Genomic DNA, 17,472 nt, shown 5'->3' on the forward strand with positions numbered 1-17,472 from the left:
AAGGAAAAGTACATGAAACACAAAGTTATGCATTTACGTGATTCCTCATGAAAGACAGAAAATAAGAGTCCTGAATCCAACGAGGAAGCAACAGAAAAGAATATTCTGTTAATGTCAATGAGAGAGCTACCCACTCACTTTCAAGCTTTTCTACAGTACTCCTTTAACCTTCCAGGTAAACACCCTATGTGAATTAAAAATCTTTCTCAATGAAAGCACTTTCACCAGAATTAAGGTCATACATGATAAAACCCTATCACCTTTTTTTCTATCCTGTGATTAACCCATAGAATAATGTAGTACTACAGCTCCAACATTCTAGAAAACACACCCTAACTTTCAGAAGACCCCATAACCTAAAGATTTACAAGAAAATACTTACTTTCATTCCAGATTTATCTACTTACTAAAATCTTCTTTTCAAACCTTCAGCTTTTCATGACAGCCTCCAGAGAGACTTTCAAAAATTGCCAGTAATAACTATTTTTCAAGTCATTACAGCAGGGTATTGGGAAAAGTTTTCAACTAGCAATAATCACGCCTCAGTTTTGCCTCATAGACTATGATACTGCCACTGTGCAAAGATAGATAAAGATCTGTGTTCTTCCCTTCTCTTTCCATTAGACACACTTTGAATTTGTGATGATCGTATGTCCGCCACATCTTTAACACCCCCATATGCTTACAGCTCATGAATGGATAATATATTCCCACCTACTGAGAAATTCAGTGAAATACCCAATGCATCACTTGCAATTCATTTCCTTAAGTCCAAAACTTCACAAAACATGTCCTGAGCCAAAATATGCAAATTTGCCTCACCCTTTCCATTCTGGAGAACTTTTCTTTTTTTTATCTGCAGTCCTGAAAATCAGTTATTTCATTTATTGTCCCACACAGCAAGATGGCAACCTACAGATCTTCCTACTGGTTTTCTCAGTCTCACACTATCCTTCAGAATTACTGCTGCAGCTGAGGCTCATCCAGACATATCATTTATAAATCTTAAATGAGAAATTTGGAGAATGCCCTCACCATAACATTGAAAACTGAAAGAAGCCGGGTTTGAAGGCTGGCAAACCAAGCTATCCTCACGCTCTTTCTACATTCTCTCCAATCTCATGCTGCCAGAAAGCTCAAAAAGAAACCACAGAGCTGTCTAAACTGACAAAGAAAGGCAATGCACGGATTATTCTGGCTCGAGAGCTACAAGGTGAAGATTATGACAAGTAACTAAATCACCTGGAACAAGACAAAATATAGACTAGATTCCATAGATACACATTCTATGGAAAGGAAAAGTACATGAAACACAAAGTTATGCATTTACGTGATTCCTCATGAAAGACAGAAAATAAGAGTCCTGAATCCAACGAGGAAGCAACAGAAAAGAATATTCTGTTAATGTCAATGAGAGAGCTACCCACTCACTTTCAAGCTTTTCTACAGTACTCCTTTAACCTTCCAGGTAAACACCCTATGTGAATTAAAAATCTTTCTCAATGAAAGCACTTTCACCAGAATTAAGGTCATACATGATAAAACCCTATCACCTTTTTTTCTATCCTGTGATTAACCCATAGAATAATGTAGTACTACAGCTCCAACATTCTAGAAAACACAGCCTAACTTTCAGAAGACCCCATAACCTAAAGATTTACAAGGAAATACTACTTTCATTCCAGATTTATCTACTTACTAAAATCTTCTTTTCAAACCTTCAGCTTTTCATGACAGCCTCCAGAGAGACTTTCAAAAATTGCCAGTAATAACTATTTTTCAAGTCATTACAGCAGGGTATTGGGAAAAGTTTTCAACTAGCAATAATCACGCCTCAGTTTTGCCTCATAGACTATGATACTGCCACTGCGCAAAGATAGATAAAGATCTGTGTTCTTCCCTTCTCTTTCCATTAGACACACTTTGAATTTGTGATGATCGTATGTCCGCCACATCTTTAACACCCCCATATGCTTACAGCTCATGAATGGATAATATATTCCCACCTACTGAGAAATTCAGTGAAATACCCAATGCATCACTTGCAATTCATTTCCTTAAGTCCAAAACTTCACAAAACATGTCCTGAGCCAAAATATGCAAATTTGCCTCACCCTTTCCATTCTGGAGAACTTTTCTTTTTTTTATCTGCAGTCCTGAAAATCAGTTATTTCATTTATTGTCCCACACAGCAAGATGGCAACCTACAGATCTTCCTACTGGTTTTCTCAGTCTCACACTATCCTTCAGAATTACTGCTGCAGCTGAGGCTCATCCAGACATATCATTTATAAATCTTAAATGAGAAATTTGGAGAATGCCCTCACCATAACATTGAAAACTGAAAGAAGCCGGGTTTGAAGGCTGGCAAACCAAGCTATCCTCACGCTCTTTCTACATTCTCTCCAATCTCATGCTGCCAGAAAGCTCAAAAAGAAACCACAGAGCTGTCTAAACTGACAAAGAAAGGCAATGCACGGATTATTCTGGCTCGAGAGCTACAAGGTGAAGATTATGACAAGTAACTAAATCACCTGGAACAAGACAAAATATAGACTAGATTCCATAGATACACAGTTTCTATGGAAAGGAAAAGTACATGAAACACAAAGTTATGCATTTACGTGATTCCTCATGAAAGACAGAAAATAAGAGTCCTGAATCCAACGAGGAAGCAACAGAAAAGAATATTCTGTTAATGTCAATGAGAGAGCTACCCACTCACTTTCAAGCTTTTCTACAGTACTCCTTTAACCTTCCAGGTAAACACCCTATGTGAATTAAAAATCTTTCTCAATGAAAGCACTTTCACCAGAATTAAGGTCATACATGATAAAACCCTATCACCTTTTTTTCTATCCTGTGATTAACCCATAGAATAATGTAGTACTACAGCTCCAACATTCTAGAAAACACACCCTAACTTTCAGAAGACCCCATAACCTAAAGATTTACAAGGAAATACTACTTTCATTCTAGATTTATCTACTTACTAAAATCTTCTTTTCAAACCTTCAGCTTTTCATGACAGCCTCCAGAGAGACTTTCAAAAATTGCCAGTAATAACTATTTTTCAAGTCATTACAGCAGGGTATTGGGAAAAGTTTTCAACTAGCAATAATCACGCCTCAGTTTTGCCTCATAGGCTATGATACTGCCACTGCGCAAAGATAGATAAGGATCTGTCTTCTTCCCTTCTCTTTCCATTAGACACACTTTGAATTTGTGATGATCGTATGTCCGCCACATCTTTAACACCCCCATATGCTTACAGCTCATGAATGGATAATATATTCCCACCTACTGAGAAATTCAGTGAAATACCCAATGCATCACTTGCAATTCATTTCCTTAAGTCCAAAACTTCACAAAACATGTCCTGAGCCAAAATATGCAAATTTGCCTCGCCCTTTCCATTCTGGAGAACTTTTCTTTTTTTTATCTGCAGTCCTGAAAATCAGTTATTTCATTTATTGTCCCACACAGCAAGATGGCAACTTACAGATCTTCCTACTGGTTTTCTCAGTCTCACACTATCCTTCAGAATTACTGCTGCAGCTGAGGCTCATCCAGACATATCATTTATAACTCTTAAATGAGAAATTTGGAGAATGCCCTCACCATAACATTGAAAACTGAAAGAAGCCGGGTTTGAAGGCTGGCAAACCAAGCTATCCTCACGCTCTTTCTACATTCTCTCCAATCTCATGCTGCCAGAAAGCTCAAAAAGAAACCACAGAGCTGTCTAAACTGACAAAGAAAGGCAATGCACGGATTATTCTGGCTCGAGAGCTTCAAGGTGAAGATTATGACAAGTAACTAAATCACCTGGAACAAGACAAAATATAGACTAGATTCCATAGATACACAGTTTCTATGGAAAGGAAAAGTACATGAAACACAAAGTTATGCATTTACGTGATTCCTCATGAAAGACAGAAAATAAGAGTCCTGAATCCAACGAGGAAGCAACAGAAAAGAATATTCTGTTAATGTCAATGAGAGAGCTACCCACTCACTTTCTAGCTTTTCTACAGTACTCCTTTAACCTTCCAGGTAAACACCCTATGTGAATTAAAAATCTTTCTCAATGAAAGCACTTTCACCAGAATTAAGGTCATACATGATAAAACCCTATCACCTTTTTTTCTATCCTGTGATTAACCCATAGAATAATGTAGTACTACAGCTCCAACATTCTAGAAAACACACCCTAACTTTCAGAAGACCCCATAACCTAAAGATTTACAAGGAAATACTACTTTCATTCCAGATTTATCTACTTACTAAAATCTTCTTTTCAAACCTTCACCTTTTCATGACAGCCTCCAGAGAGACTTTCAAAAATTGCTAGTAATAACTATTTTTCAAGTCATTACAGCAGGGTATTGGGAAAAGTTTTCAACTAGCAATAATCACGCCTCAGTTGTGCCTCATAGGCTATGATACTGCCACTGCACAAAGATAGATAAGGATCTGTGTTCTTCCCTTCTCTTTCCATTAGATACACTTTGAATTTGTGATGATCGTATGTCCGCCACATCTTTAACACCCCCATATGCTTACAGCTCATGAATGGATAATATATTCCCACCTACTGAGAAATTCAGTGAAATACCCAATGCATCACTTGCAATTCATTTCCTTAAGTCCAAAACTTCACAAAACATGTCCTGAGCCAAAATATGCAAATTTGCCTCGCCCTTTCCATTCTGGAGAACTTTTCTTTTTTTTTATCTGCAGTCCTGAAAATCAGTTATTTCATTTATTGTCCCACACAGCAAGATGGTAACCTACAGATCTTCCTACTGGTTTTCTCAGTCTCACACTATCCTTCAGAATTACTGCTGCAGCTGAGGCTCATCCAGACATATCATTTATAAATCTTAAATGAGAAATTTGGAGAATGCCCTCACCATAACATTGAAAACTGAAAGAAGCCGGGTTTGAAGGCTGGCAAACCAAGCTATCCTCACGCTCTTTCTACATTCTCTCCAATCTCATGCTGCCAGAAAGCTCAAAAAGAAACCACAGAGCTGTCTAAACTGACAAAGAAAGGCAATGCACGGATTATTCTGGCTCGAGAGCTTCAAGGTGAAGATTATGACAAGTAACTAAATCACCTGGAACAAGACAAAATATAGACTAGATTCCATAGATACACAGTTTCTATGGAAAGGAAAAGTACATGAAACACAAAGTTATGCATTTACGTGATTCCTCATGAAAGACAGAAAATAAGAGTCCTGAATCCAACGAGGAAGCAACAGAAAAGAATATTCTGTTAATGTCAATGAAAGAGCTACCCACTCACTTTCTAGCTTTTCTACAGTACTCCTTTAATCTTCCAGGTAAACACCCTATGTGAATTTAAAATCTTTCTCAATAAAAGCACTTTCACCAGAATTAAGGTCATACATGATAAAACCCTATCACCTTTTTTTCTATCCTGTGATTAACCCATAGAATAATGTAGTACTACAGCTCCAACATTCTAGAAAACTCACCCTAACTTTCAGAAGACCCCATAACCTAAAGATTTACAAGGAAATACTACTTTCATTCTAGATTTATCTACTTACTAAAATCTTCTTTTCAAACCTTCAGCTTTTCATGACAGCCTCCAGAGAGACTTTCAAAAATTACCAGTAATAACTATTTTTCAAGTCATTACAGCAGGGTATTGGGAAAAGTTTTCAACTAGCAATAATCACACCTCAGTTTTGCCTCATAGGCTATGATACTGCCACTGCGCAAAAATAGATAAGGATCTGTCTTCTTCCCTTCTCTTTCCATTAGACACACTTTGAATTTGTGATGATCGTATGTCCGCCACATCTTTAACACCCCCATATGCTTACAGCTCATGAATGGATAATATATTCCCACCTACTGAGAAATTCAGTGAAATACCCAATGCATCACTTGCAATTCATTTCCTTAAGTCCAAAACTTCACAAAACATGTCCTGAGCCAAAATATGCAAATTTGCCTCGCCCTTTCCATTCTGGAGAACTTTTCTTTTTTTTATCTGCAGTCCTGAAAATCAGTTATTTCATTTATTGTCCCACACAGCAAGATGGCAACCTACAGATCTTCCTACTGGTTTTCTCAGTCTCACACTATCCTTCAGAATTACTGCTGCAGCTGAGGCTCATCCAGACATATCATTTATAAATCTTAAATGAGAAATTTGGAGAATGCCCTCACCATAACATTGAAAACTGAAAGAAGCCGGGTTTGAAGGCTGGCAAACCACGCTATCCTCACGCTCTTTCTACATTCTCTCCAATCTCATGCTGCCAGAAAGCTAAAAAAGAAACCACAGAGCTGTCTAAACTGACAAAGAAAGGCAATGCATGGATTATTCTGGCTCGAGAGCTTCAAGGTGAAGATTATGACAAGTAACTAAATCACCTGGAACAAGACAAAATATAGACTAGATTCCATAGATACACAGTTTCTATGGAAAGGAAAAGTACATGAAACACAAAGTTATGCATTTACGTGATTCCTCATGAAAGACAGAAAATAAGAGTCCTGAATCCAACGAGGAAGCAACAGAAAAGAATATTCTGTTAATGTCAATGAAAGAGCTACCCACTCACTTTCTAGCTTTTCTACAGTACTCCTTTAATCTTCCAGGTAAACACCCTATGTGAATTTAAAATCTTTCTCAATAAAAGCACTTTCACCAGAATTAAGGTCATACATGATAAAACCCTATCACCTTTTTTTCTATCCTGTGATTAACCCATAGAATAATGTAGTACTACAGCTCCAACATTCTAGAAAACTCACCCTAACTTTCAGAAGACCCCATAACCTAAAGATTTACAAGGAAATACTACTTTCATTCTAGATTTATCTACTTACTAAAATCTTCTTTTCAAACCTTCAGCTTTTCATGACAGCCTCCAGAGAGACTTTCAAAAATTGCCAGTAATAACTATTTTTCAAGTCATTACAGCAGGGTATTGGGAAAAGTTTTCAACTAGCAATAATCACGCCTCAGTTTTGCCTCATAGGCTATGATACTGCCACTGCGCAAAGATAGATAAGGATCTGTCTTCTTCCCTTCTCTTTCCATTAGACACACTTTGAATTTGTGATGATCGTATGTCCGCCACATCTTTAACACCCCCATATGCTTACAGCTCATGAATGGATAATATATTCCCACCTACTGAGAAATTCAGTGAAATACCCAATGCATCACTTGCAATTCATTTCCTTAAGTCCAAAACTTCACAAAACATGTCCTGAGCCAATATATGCAAATTTGCCTCGCCCTTCCCATTCTGGAGAACTTTTCTTTTTTTTATCTGCAGTCCTGAAAATCACTTATTTCATTTATTGTCCCACACAGCAAGATGGCAACTTACAGATCTTCCTACTGGTTTTCTCAGTCTCACACTATCCTTCAGAATTACTGCTGCAGCTGAGGCTCATCCAGACATATCATTTATAAATCTTAAATGAGAAATTTGGAGAATGCCCTCACCATAACATTGAAAACTGAAAGAAGCCGGGTTTGAAGGCTGGCAAACCAAGCTATCCTCACGCTCTTTCTACATTCTCTCCAATCTCATGCTGCCAGAAAGCTCAAAAAGAAACCACAGAGCTGTCTAAACTGACAAAGAAAGGCAATGCACGGATTATTCTGGCTCGAGAGCTTCAAGGTGAAGATTATGACAAGTAACTAAATCACCTGGAACAAGACAAAATATAGACTAGATTCCATAGATACACAGTTTCTATGGAAAGGAAAAGTACATGAAACACAAAGTTATGCATTTACGTGATTCCTCATGAAAGACAGAAAATAAGAGTCCTGAATCCAACGAGGAAGCAACAGAAAAGAATATTCTGTTAATGTCAATGAGAGAGCTACCCACTCACTTTCTAGCTTTTCTACAGTACTCCTTTAACCTTCCAGGTAAACACCCTATGTGAATTAAAAATCTTTCTCAATGAAAGCACTTTCACCAGAATTAAGGTCATACATGATAAAACCCTATCACCTTTTTTTCTATCCTGTGATTAACCCATAGAATAATGTAGTACTACAGCTCCAACATTCTAGAAAACACACCCTAACTTTCAGAAGACCCCATAACCTAAAGATTTACAAGGAAATACTACTTTCATTCCAGATTTATCTACTTACTAAAATCTTCTTTTCAAACCTTCACCTTTTCATGACAGCCTCCAGAGAGACTTTCAAAAATTGCTAGTAATAACTATTTTTCAAGTCATTACAGCAGGGTATTGGGAAAAGTTTTCAACTAGCAATAATCACGCCTCAGTTGTGCCTCATAGGCTATGATACTGCCACTGCACAAAGATAGATAAGGATCTGTGTTCTTCCCTTCTCTTTCCATTAGATACACTTTGAATTTGTGATGATCGTATGTCCGCCACATCTTTAACACCCCCATATGCTTACAGCTCATGAATGGATAATATATTCCCACCTACTGAGAAATTCAGTGAAATACCCAATGCATCACTTGCAATTCATTTCCTTAAGTCCAAAACTTCACAAAACATGTCCTGAGCCAAAATATGCAAATTTGCCTCGCCCTTTCCATTCTGGAGAACTTTTCTTTTTTTTTATCTGCAGTCCTGAAAATCAGTTATTTCATTTATTGTCCCACACAGCAAGATGGTAACCTACAGATCTTCCTACTGGTTTTCTCAGTCTCACACTATCCTTCAGAATTACTGCTGCAGCTGAGGCTCATCCAGACATATCATTTATAAATCTTAAATGAGAAATTTGGAGAATGCCCTCACCATAACATTGAAAACTGAAAGAAGCCGGGTTTGAAGGCTGGCAAACCAAGCTATCCTCACGCTCTTTCTACATTCTCTCCAATCTCATGCTGCCAGAAAGCTCAAAAAGAAACCACAGAGCTGTCTAAACTGACAAAGAAAGGCAATGCACGGATTATTCTGGCTCGAGAGCTTCAAGGTGAAGATTATGACAAGTAACTAAATCACCTGGAACAAGACAAAATATAGACTAGATTCCATAGATACACAGTTTCTATGGAAAGGAAAAGTACATGAAACACAAAGTTATGCATTTACGTGATTCCTCATGAAAGACAGAAAATAAGAGTCCTGAATCCAACGAGGAAGCAACAGAAAAGAATATTCTGTTAATGTCAATGAAAGAGCTACCCACTCACTTTCTAGCTTTTCTACAGTACTCCTTTAATCTTCCAGGTAAACACCCTATGTGAATTTAAAATCTTTCTCAATAAAAGCACTTTCACCAGAATTAAGGTCATACATGATAAAACCCTATCACCTTTTTTTCTATCCTGTGATTAACCCATAGAATAATGTAGTACTACAGCTCCAACATTCTAGAAAACTCACCCTAACTTTCAGAAGACCCCATAACCTAAAGATTTACAAGGAAATACTACTTTCATTCTAGATTTATCTACTTACTAAAATCTTCTTTTCAAACCTTCAGCTTTTCATGACAGCCTCCAGAGAGACTTTCAAAAATTACCAGTAATAACTATTTTTCAAGTCATTACAGCAGGGTATTGGGAAAAGTTTTCAACTAGCAATAATCACACCTCAGTTTTGCCTCATAGGCTATGATACTGCCACTGCGCAAAAATAGATAAGGATCTGTCTTCTTCCCTTCTCTTTCCATTAGACACACTTTGAATTTGTGATGATCGTATGTCCGCCACATCTTTAACACCCCCATATGCTTACAGCTCATGAATGGATAATATATTCCCACCTACTGAGAAATTCAGTGAAATACCCAATGCATCACTTGCAATTCATTTCCTTAAGTCCAAAACTTCACAAAACATGTCCTGAGCCAAAATATGCAAATTTGCCTCGCCCTTTCCATTCTGGAGAACTTTTCTTTTTTTTATCTGCAGTCCTGAAAATCAGTTATTTCATTTATTGTCCCACACAGCAAGATGGCAACCTACAGATCTTCCTACTGGTTTTCTCAGTCTCACACTATCCTTCAGAATTACTGCTGCAGCTGAGGCTCATCCAGACATATCATTTATAAATCTTAAATGAGAAATTTGGAGAATGCCCTCACCATAACATTGAAAACTGAAAGAAGCCGGGTTTGAAGGCTGGCAAACCACGCTATCCTCACGCTCTTTCTACATTCTCTCCAATCTCATGCTGCCAGAAAGCTAAAAAAGAAACCACAGAGCTGTCTAAACTGACAAAGAAAGGCAATGCATGGATTATTCTGGCTCGAGAGCTTCAAGGTGAAGATTATGACAAGTAACTAAATCACCTGGAACAAGACAAAATATAGACTAGATTCCATAGATACACAGTTTCTATGGAAAGGAAAAGTACATGAAACACAAAGTTATGCATTTACGTGATTCCTCATGAAAGACAGAAAATAAGAGTCCTGAATCCAACGAGGAAGCAACAGAAAAGAATATTCTGTTAATGTCAATGAAAGAGCTACCCACTCACTTTCTAGCTTTTCTACAGTACTCCTTTAATCTTCCAGGTAAACACCCTATGTGAATTTAAAATCTTTCTCAATAAAAGCACTTTCACCAGAATTAAGGTCATACATGATAAAAACCCTATCACCTTTTTTTCTATCCTGTGATTAACCCATAGAATAATGTAGTACTACAGCTCCAACATTCTAGAAAACTCACCCTAACTTTCAGAAGACCCCTTAACCTAAAGATTTACAAGGAAATACTACTTTCATTCTAGATTTATCTACTTACTAAAATCTTCTTTTCAAACCTTCAGCTTTTCATGACAGGCTCCAGAGAGACTTTCAAAAATTGCCAGTAATAACTATTTTTCAAATCATTACAGCAGGGTATTGGGAAAAGTTTTCAACTAGCAATAATCACGCCTCAGTTTTGCCTTATAGGCTATGATACTGCCACTGCACAAAGATAGATGAGGATCTGTGTTCTTCCCTTCTCTTTCCATTAGACACACTTTGAATTTGTGATGATCGTATGTCCGCCACATCTTTAACACCCCCATATGCTTACAGCTCATGAATGGATAATATATTCCCACCTACTGAGAAATTCAGTGAAATACCCAATGCATCACTTGCAATTCATTTCCTTAAGTCCAAAACTTCACAAAACATGTCCTGAGCCAAAATATGCAAATTTGCCTCGCCCTTTCCATTCTGGAGAACTTTTCTTTTTTTTATCTGCAGTCCTGAAAATCACTTATTTCATTTATTGTCCCACACAGCAAGATGGCAACCTACAGATCTTCCTACTGGTTTTCTCAGTCTCACACTATCCTTCAGAATTACTGCTGCAGCTGAGGCTCATCCAGACATATCATTTATAAATCTTAAATGAGAAATTTGGAGAATGCCCTCACCATAACATTGAAAACTGAAAGAAGCCGGGTTTGAAGGCTGGCAAACCAAGCTATCCTCACGCTCTTTCTACATTCTCTCCAATCTCATGCTGCCAGAAAGCTCAAAAAGAAACCACAGAGCTGTCTAAACTGACAAAGAAAGGCAATGCACGGATTATTCTGGCTCGAGAGCTTCAAGGTGAAGATTATGACAAGTAACTAAATCACCTGGAACAAGACAAAATATAGACTAGATTCCATAGATACACAGTTTCTATGGAAAGGAAAAGTACATGAAACACAAAGTTATGCATTTACGTGATTCCTCATGAAAGACAGAAAATAAGAGTCCTGAATCCAACGAGGAAGCAACAGAAAAGAATATTCTGTTAATGTCAATGAAAGAGCTACCCACTCACTTTCTAGCTTTTCTACAGTACTCCTTTAATCTTCCAGGTAAACACCCTATGTGAATTTAAAATCTTTCTCAATAAAAGCACTTTCACCAGAATTAAGGTCATACATGATAAAACCCTATCACCTTTTTTTCTATCCTGTGATTAACCCATAGAATAATGTAGTACTACAGCTCCAACATTCTAGAAAATAATCCCTTTTTTTCAGAAGACATCATCACCTGAACATTAACAAAGTACTGACTTTCTAGTTTTCTCTAGAAACCAAGTCTTCTAACTTACTGTGCTGTAGCCTTAGAGAATATAAAAAATGCTAGCAATAACTATGTTTCAAGTCATCACAGCACGATATTCAGTAAGGTTTTCAACTGCAAGATTCTCTCCACATTGTTGTTTCTTTGGCTATGATACTGTCATTCCACAATGATAAATAAGTGTATTATCTCTATCTCTTCCCACTAGACACACTTTTCTCTTGGTATAATTTTGTGTCATCCACATTCTTTACTCTCCCTATTTAATTTTCATTTTTTAAATATATTTGAAAAGCATTTATTACTTGCTATTCCAATGATCTTTGTGAAATATGAAAACAAATAAGAAACATAGAAAAAGAAACATAAAATGACACAATAAGAATAGAGTTACAATGCAAACAAACTTCACTCAACCCAGCATAATAGTTGTTCTGCAATAACTTAGATGATAAAGGGAAAAGGAAATTCATAATCAGTTCAAGATTCTTTTTTTAAAGGGCACGTTCTTTTTTTTTTTAATTTTTATTTTTGCATTTTTGATAATCTTACACAAAAAAATGTTTTGTATAATTATACAGATAATTCAATACTCCTAACACAAGTGTATATATAATAAAATAAAATAAATTTTCTTACAAATATTATATACTACACAGGAAATTCCAGGGCATGATACTTTATATACTGAGCGAATATTCAAGAAATTATTATTATACATATTCAAGAGAATACAATTGGTATCTTATATATTGCCTCTAACCTAGTTCTGTACTAGGGGATGCAAATCTAAAAAACACTGTAACTCAGATGTTTCAAAGAAAACATATTTATGCTCCAAGTAATTAACTTCACACCAACAAGGAAACTTTAGAATAAATCCAGCTCCTCTAAGAAGTACCTCTGATTTTAATTTGAGAAATTATTTTCGTCTGATCTGCGTAGATCTAGATAGGTCTGGGTATACCCAGACCTGATACCCATGGGATTTCTCTAATCTGTTCCTTTGGGAAAAACAAATGATGCCACTAATGTAGCTCTAGTTGTTATATCTGTATCTATTGATGATTCAATTATTTCTGATAAATTTAAAATTCCTGGCTGTATTTTAGCTGACTGTGTTCCTCCAACTACTTTCAAAGGAATATAGTAAACTTTCTCTAAAGCAGGTAATGCTTGATTAGGTATTTTTAATATATTTAACATATATTCCTTGAACATTTCTACAGCTGGTATCAAATCTTGTTTTGGAAAATTTAAAACTCTTAGATTACTATATTTTAATTGGTTTTCTATATATTCCAAATTCTTTTGATTTACTAATTCAGATTTAACAAGATTCTGCTGAACATTTTCCACAATTGCTAATCTTCCTTCATATTTAACCAAGTTGTTTTGAGATGTTAAAGCCATACTCTCCACATTCATTATTTTTTGTTGAGAATTAGCTGTTGTTATGCTCAGGCTTGTGAACCCTTGGCCAATGGGAGGATGGTATACCTTTCGGACGATCCGTAGGTTCTCTCTTCGGGTGGCGAGGCAGAGCAGGAGACGGGACTGGCTGACCCTGGGCACTGGAGACTGATGCGACTGCGGAGGCGGATGAAGAGACGGGAAGAGGAGCTGCATCTTCACCCCTGGAAGTCTGTGGTCCCCCCAGGAGGAGCCCGTAGGGACCCAGACCGCTGGGACTTAGGCGGACATTTGAGAGGTCAGGGTGACGGTGCAAAGGCTGACTGGAGCTTCGCCTTGGAAGCCCGCGGTCCCCCCGGGAGGAGCCCATAGGGACCCGGGCCGCTGGGACTTAGTTGGGCCCTTGGAGACGGTAGTCTGGAAGGAGTCCTATGTCGAGTGCCAGAGGGTCGTCACTCACCAGTCCGAGGTCACACTCCGAAGGATCACCACTTGCCAGTCCGAAGTCACGTACCAGAGAATCACTGCTTGCCAATCCAAAGTCGTACACCAGAGAATCACCATAGGCCAATCCAAAGTGAGGAACCGGGAACGTCAAGAAGAAACAGGAACAAGATCCAAAGCTCAAGGAACTCACCGAAACAAGCAGGCTAGACTACGAGGAACGTTGCCAAGTCACTGGATGAGCAGAAGAAACTGCCTTTTATACTTCCCCTGCTCTAGCTGATAGAGAACAGGTGAAGCCATTTAAAGGGATTAGGTCCCTTTAAATTTGAAGAGGAGGCGCGGCCTCGCGCCTAAGGATGGCGGCGACCATCTTGGATTTCGCCCCGCGGAGGAGAGACGCCACTGGATGCCGCGAGGGGGGAGCAAGCAGCACCGGAGGCCGCGCGGGAGCGACGGCCCAAATCGGAGCCCTCCCCCGGGGCTCCCGCAGCAAAGGAACGCCATGGACAAGGTAGGGGGCTGCGGTCATGGGGTGCCATGGCCGCGGAACACAACAGTACCCCCCTCTTTAGGGCATCTCCCCGGAGGCCTGGGTTTAGCTGGATGGTCCCTGTGGAACTGCTCCAGCAAATTCCAGTCCAGGATATTAGCCAGTGGTTCCCAGGAGTTCTCCTCAGGGCTGAAGCCTTCCCATGCTATCAGGTACTCCCATTTTCTCCTGTGTTTCCTCACATCTAGAACCTCTCAGACTTGATAGGTGAGGTCATCTTCAGAGGCAACCAGTTGCGGGGTCGGAGGCATGCTGGAAGGCCATTACAGTACCAGAGGCTTCAGTAGGGCGACGTGGAACGTGTTGTGAATCTTGAGAGACGGAGGGAGACGAAGTTGGTACGAGACAGCACCCACCTGCCGGATGATGGAAAACGGTCCGATGAATCGCGGGGCCAGTCGCGAATAGGGCAGCTTCAACCGGATGAACTGCGTGCTCAACCAAACCTTTTGGCCCGGCTTGAGAGGCGAGTACGGCCTTCTGTGCTGGTCCGTATATCTCTTAGCTGCCTGGCTGGCCCTGATCAGGGCGCATTGAGTGGATATCTACAGACGATGCAACTCATCGGCGGAGAGTGGAGCTGTCGGAGATGCAACCGTGATGGGGACAGGCAGTGGTGGGCATGGCTGCTTCCCATACACTATCTGAAACGGGGAAGACCCCGTGGCTGCTGAGTTATGGGAATTCAGCGCAAATTCGGCCCAGGGTAGCAGGCTGGCCCAGTCATCTTGTTTTTCATTAACATACAGACGAAGGAATTGCTTTAAGGTCTGGTTTGTTCTTTCTGTGAGACCGTTGGTTTGTGGATGGTAAGCGGACGTGTAGTCTAGGGTGAAGTCGAACTTCTGGCAAAGGGCCTTCCAGAATTTGGCGGTAAATTGAGGCCCTCGATCAGACAGGATGCCTTTAGGTAGGCCATGAAGCCGGAAGATATGCTGGACGAATAGCTGAGCCAGCTGTGGTGCGGATGGCAACCCTGGCAAAGGCACAAAGTGTGCCATCTTGCTAAAATGGTCGACAACCACCCATATTACCGTGTTGCCATTGGATGGTGGCAGATCCACCACAAAGTCAGTTGCCACATGGGTCCACAGTTCCGCATGGGCAGGCAATGGTTGAAGTAAGCCTGGGGTTGATCCGGAGATTCTCTTGTGGCGAGCACAGGTCTGGCAGGACTCCACGTATGCCCGGAAATCCTTATTCACCTTGGGTCACCAGTAGTACCGTACCGGCGCAGGTGCTGCAACATGCGGGATTGCCCTGGGTGGCCGGAACAGCGGGAATCGTGGGCCCATGCCAGCACTTGTCTCCGCAAGTGTGGCGCAACTAGGGTTTTTCCAGGCAGGTAGCTGCCAGGTGGATCCGGGATGGCTCAATGATGTACTGTGGTTCCTCAGAACCCTCCGTGGAATCAAATACCCATGATAGGGTGTCAGCCTTAGTATTCTTCTCAGCCGGTCTGTATCGAAGAATGAAGTTAAAACGGGTGAAGAACAGGGCCCACCAGGCTCGTCGGGGACTGAGCCATTGTGCCCGGTGTAAGTATTCTAAATTTTTGTGGTCTGTGAAGACCGTGAACTGGTGCTGTGCCCCCTCCAGCCATGGGTGCCACTCTTCTAAGGCCACTTTGATGGCCAAGAGCTCCTTGTCACCAATGGCATAGTTCTGCTCAGCTGGCGTAAACTGGCAGGAGAGGAAGGCACACAGACGTAGCTTGTGGCCCTCAGAGGCCTGGCTCAGGACGGCCCCTACTCCCTCAGAAGATGTGTCCACTTCGATAAAGAATGGCCGTTGCGGATCCGGATGTCGAAGGCAAGGTTGCTGCATGAATGCCTCCTTGAGACGATGGAAGGTGGCCTCCACTGCCGGAGGCCACTTTTTGGGATCCGCTCCTTTTCTTGTCAGGGCTGTCATTGGCGCCACAATGGACGCATAGTGATGGATAAAAGACCGGTAATAGTTTGCGAAACCCAGAAATCTTTGGAGTGCCTTGAGCCCAGACGGCTGTGGCCATTCCCGAATGGCACTTAGCTTTTGCAGATCCATGCGGAATCCCTGACTGGAGACTATGTATCCCAGGAAAGGAAGAGACTCCTGCTCAAACAGGCACTTTTCGAGCTTCGCATACAGCTTATGTTCCCTGAGACACTGTAAGACTTGGACAACATGCCGGCAGTGGTCAGTCAAAGAATCGGAGAAAATCAAGATGTCGTCCAAATATATTACCACACATTGGTACAGGAGGTCGTGGAATATTTCATTCATGGTATTCTGGAATACTGCGGGGGAATTGCAAAGCCCGAACGGCATCTCCAAATACTCATAGTGGCCGTCCCGGGTATTGAGGGCCGTCTTCCACTCATCACCCTCCTTAATTCGAATGAGGTTGTAAGCCCCTCGAAGGTCCAACTTGGAAAAGATCCTCGCCCCTTGCAAGTGGTCAAAGAGTTCAGAGATGAGGGGCAAGGGATAGCGATCCTTGACCGTTATAGCATTCAAGCCCCGGTAGTCTATGCAGGGGCAGAGTGTTCCATCCTTCTTCCCGACGAAAAAGAATCCAGCCCCTGCGGGGGAGTTTGACTTCCAGATGAAGCCCCTCTCCAGGTTTTCCTTGATATATTCATTCATGGCCTGTGTTTCTGCAGGCGAGAGGGCATAGGTGCGTCTACGAGGAGGCTCAGTGCCAGGAAGTAGATTGATGGCGCAATTGAAGGATCGATGAGGAGGAAAAATCTCGGCCTTTTGCTTCAAGAACACATCCGCATATGAAGCATAGGGCGCTGGCAAGCCTGGAAGACCGGTGGAGGCCACAGAGTAGGAGACTGGGATTACTGATTGGAGACATTTACCATGACAGCTCGGGCCCCAACGGGTCAGCTGTAAAGTCTTCCACTCGAACTGGGGACCGTGTTCTTGGAGCCACGGGAGGCCCAAGACTACCGGGTGCATCGAGTGCTCCAGGACTTGGAACAACATCTCTTCACGATAAAGGAGCCCAACCCTTAGCGGGGTAGGTTCTGTCATA

General features: G+C 40.7%; 1 protein-coding gene and 9 non-coding genes across 12 annotated transcripts in view; all 10 read right to left on the reverse strand.

Annotated features, from left to right (window-relative positions):
• The window catches only part of TUSC3 (tumor suppressor candidate 3), a 248,904-nt gene that overhangs the window by 196,413 nt on the left and 35,019 nt on the right, over positions 1–17,472 (reverse strand). The gene's annotated exons all lie outside the window — the stretch shown is intronic.
• On the reverse strand, positions 446–586 carry LOC115082763. The gene has a single exon (XR_003854258.1). It is a non-coding gene; the product is annotated as a U4 spliceosomal RNA (small nuclear RNA).
• On the reverse strand, positions 1,738–1,878 carry LOC115082762. The gene has a single exon (XR_003854257.1). It is a non-coding gene; the product is annotated as a U4 spliceosomal RNA (small nuclear RNA).
• Positions 3,032–3,172, reverse strand: LOC115082760. Its single transcript, XR_003854255.1, has one exon. It is a non-coding gene; the product is annotated as a U4 spliceosomal RNA (small nuclear RNA).
• On the reverse strand, positions 4,326–4,466 carry LOC115082758. Its single transcript, XR_003854253.1, has one exon. It is a non-coding gene; the product is annotated as a U4 spliceosomal RNA (small nuclear RNA).
• LOC115082764 lies at positions 5,621–5,761 on the reverse strand. Its single transcript, XR_003854259.1, has one exon. It is a non-coding gene; the product is annotated as a U4 spliceosomal RNA (small nuclear RNA).
• Positions 6,915–7,055, reverse strand: LOC115082761. Its single transcript, XR_003854256.1, has one exon. It is a non-coding gene; the product is annotated as a U4 spliceosomal RNA (small nuclear RNA).
• LOC115082759 lies at positions 8,209–8,349 on the reverse strand. Its single transcript, XR_003854254.1, has one exon. It is a non-coding gene; the product is annotated as a U4 spliceosomal RNA (small nuclear RNA).
• On the reverse strand, positions 9,504–9,644 carry LOC115082765. Its single transcript, XR_003854260.1, has one exon. It is a non-coding gene; the product is annotated as a U4 spliceosomal RNA (small nuclear RNA).
• On the reverse strand, positions 10,799–10,939 carry LOC115082766. Its single transcript, XR_003854261.1, has one exon. It is a non-coding gene; the product is annotated as a U4 spliceosomal RNA (small nuclear RNA).

Source organism: Rhinatrema bivittatum, chromosome 1 (genome assembly GCF_901001135.1).
Source record: "Rhinatrema bivittatum chromosome 1, aRhiBiv1.1, whole genome shotgun sequence".
NCBI lineage: Eukaryota > Metazoa > Chordata > Amphibia > Gymnophiona > Rhinatrematidae > Rhinatrema > Rhinatrema bivittatum.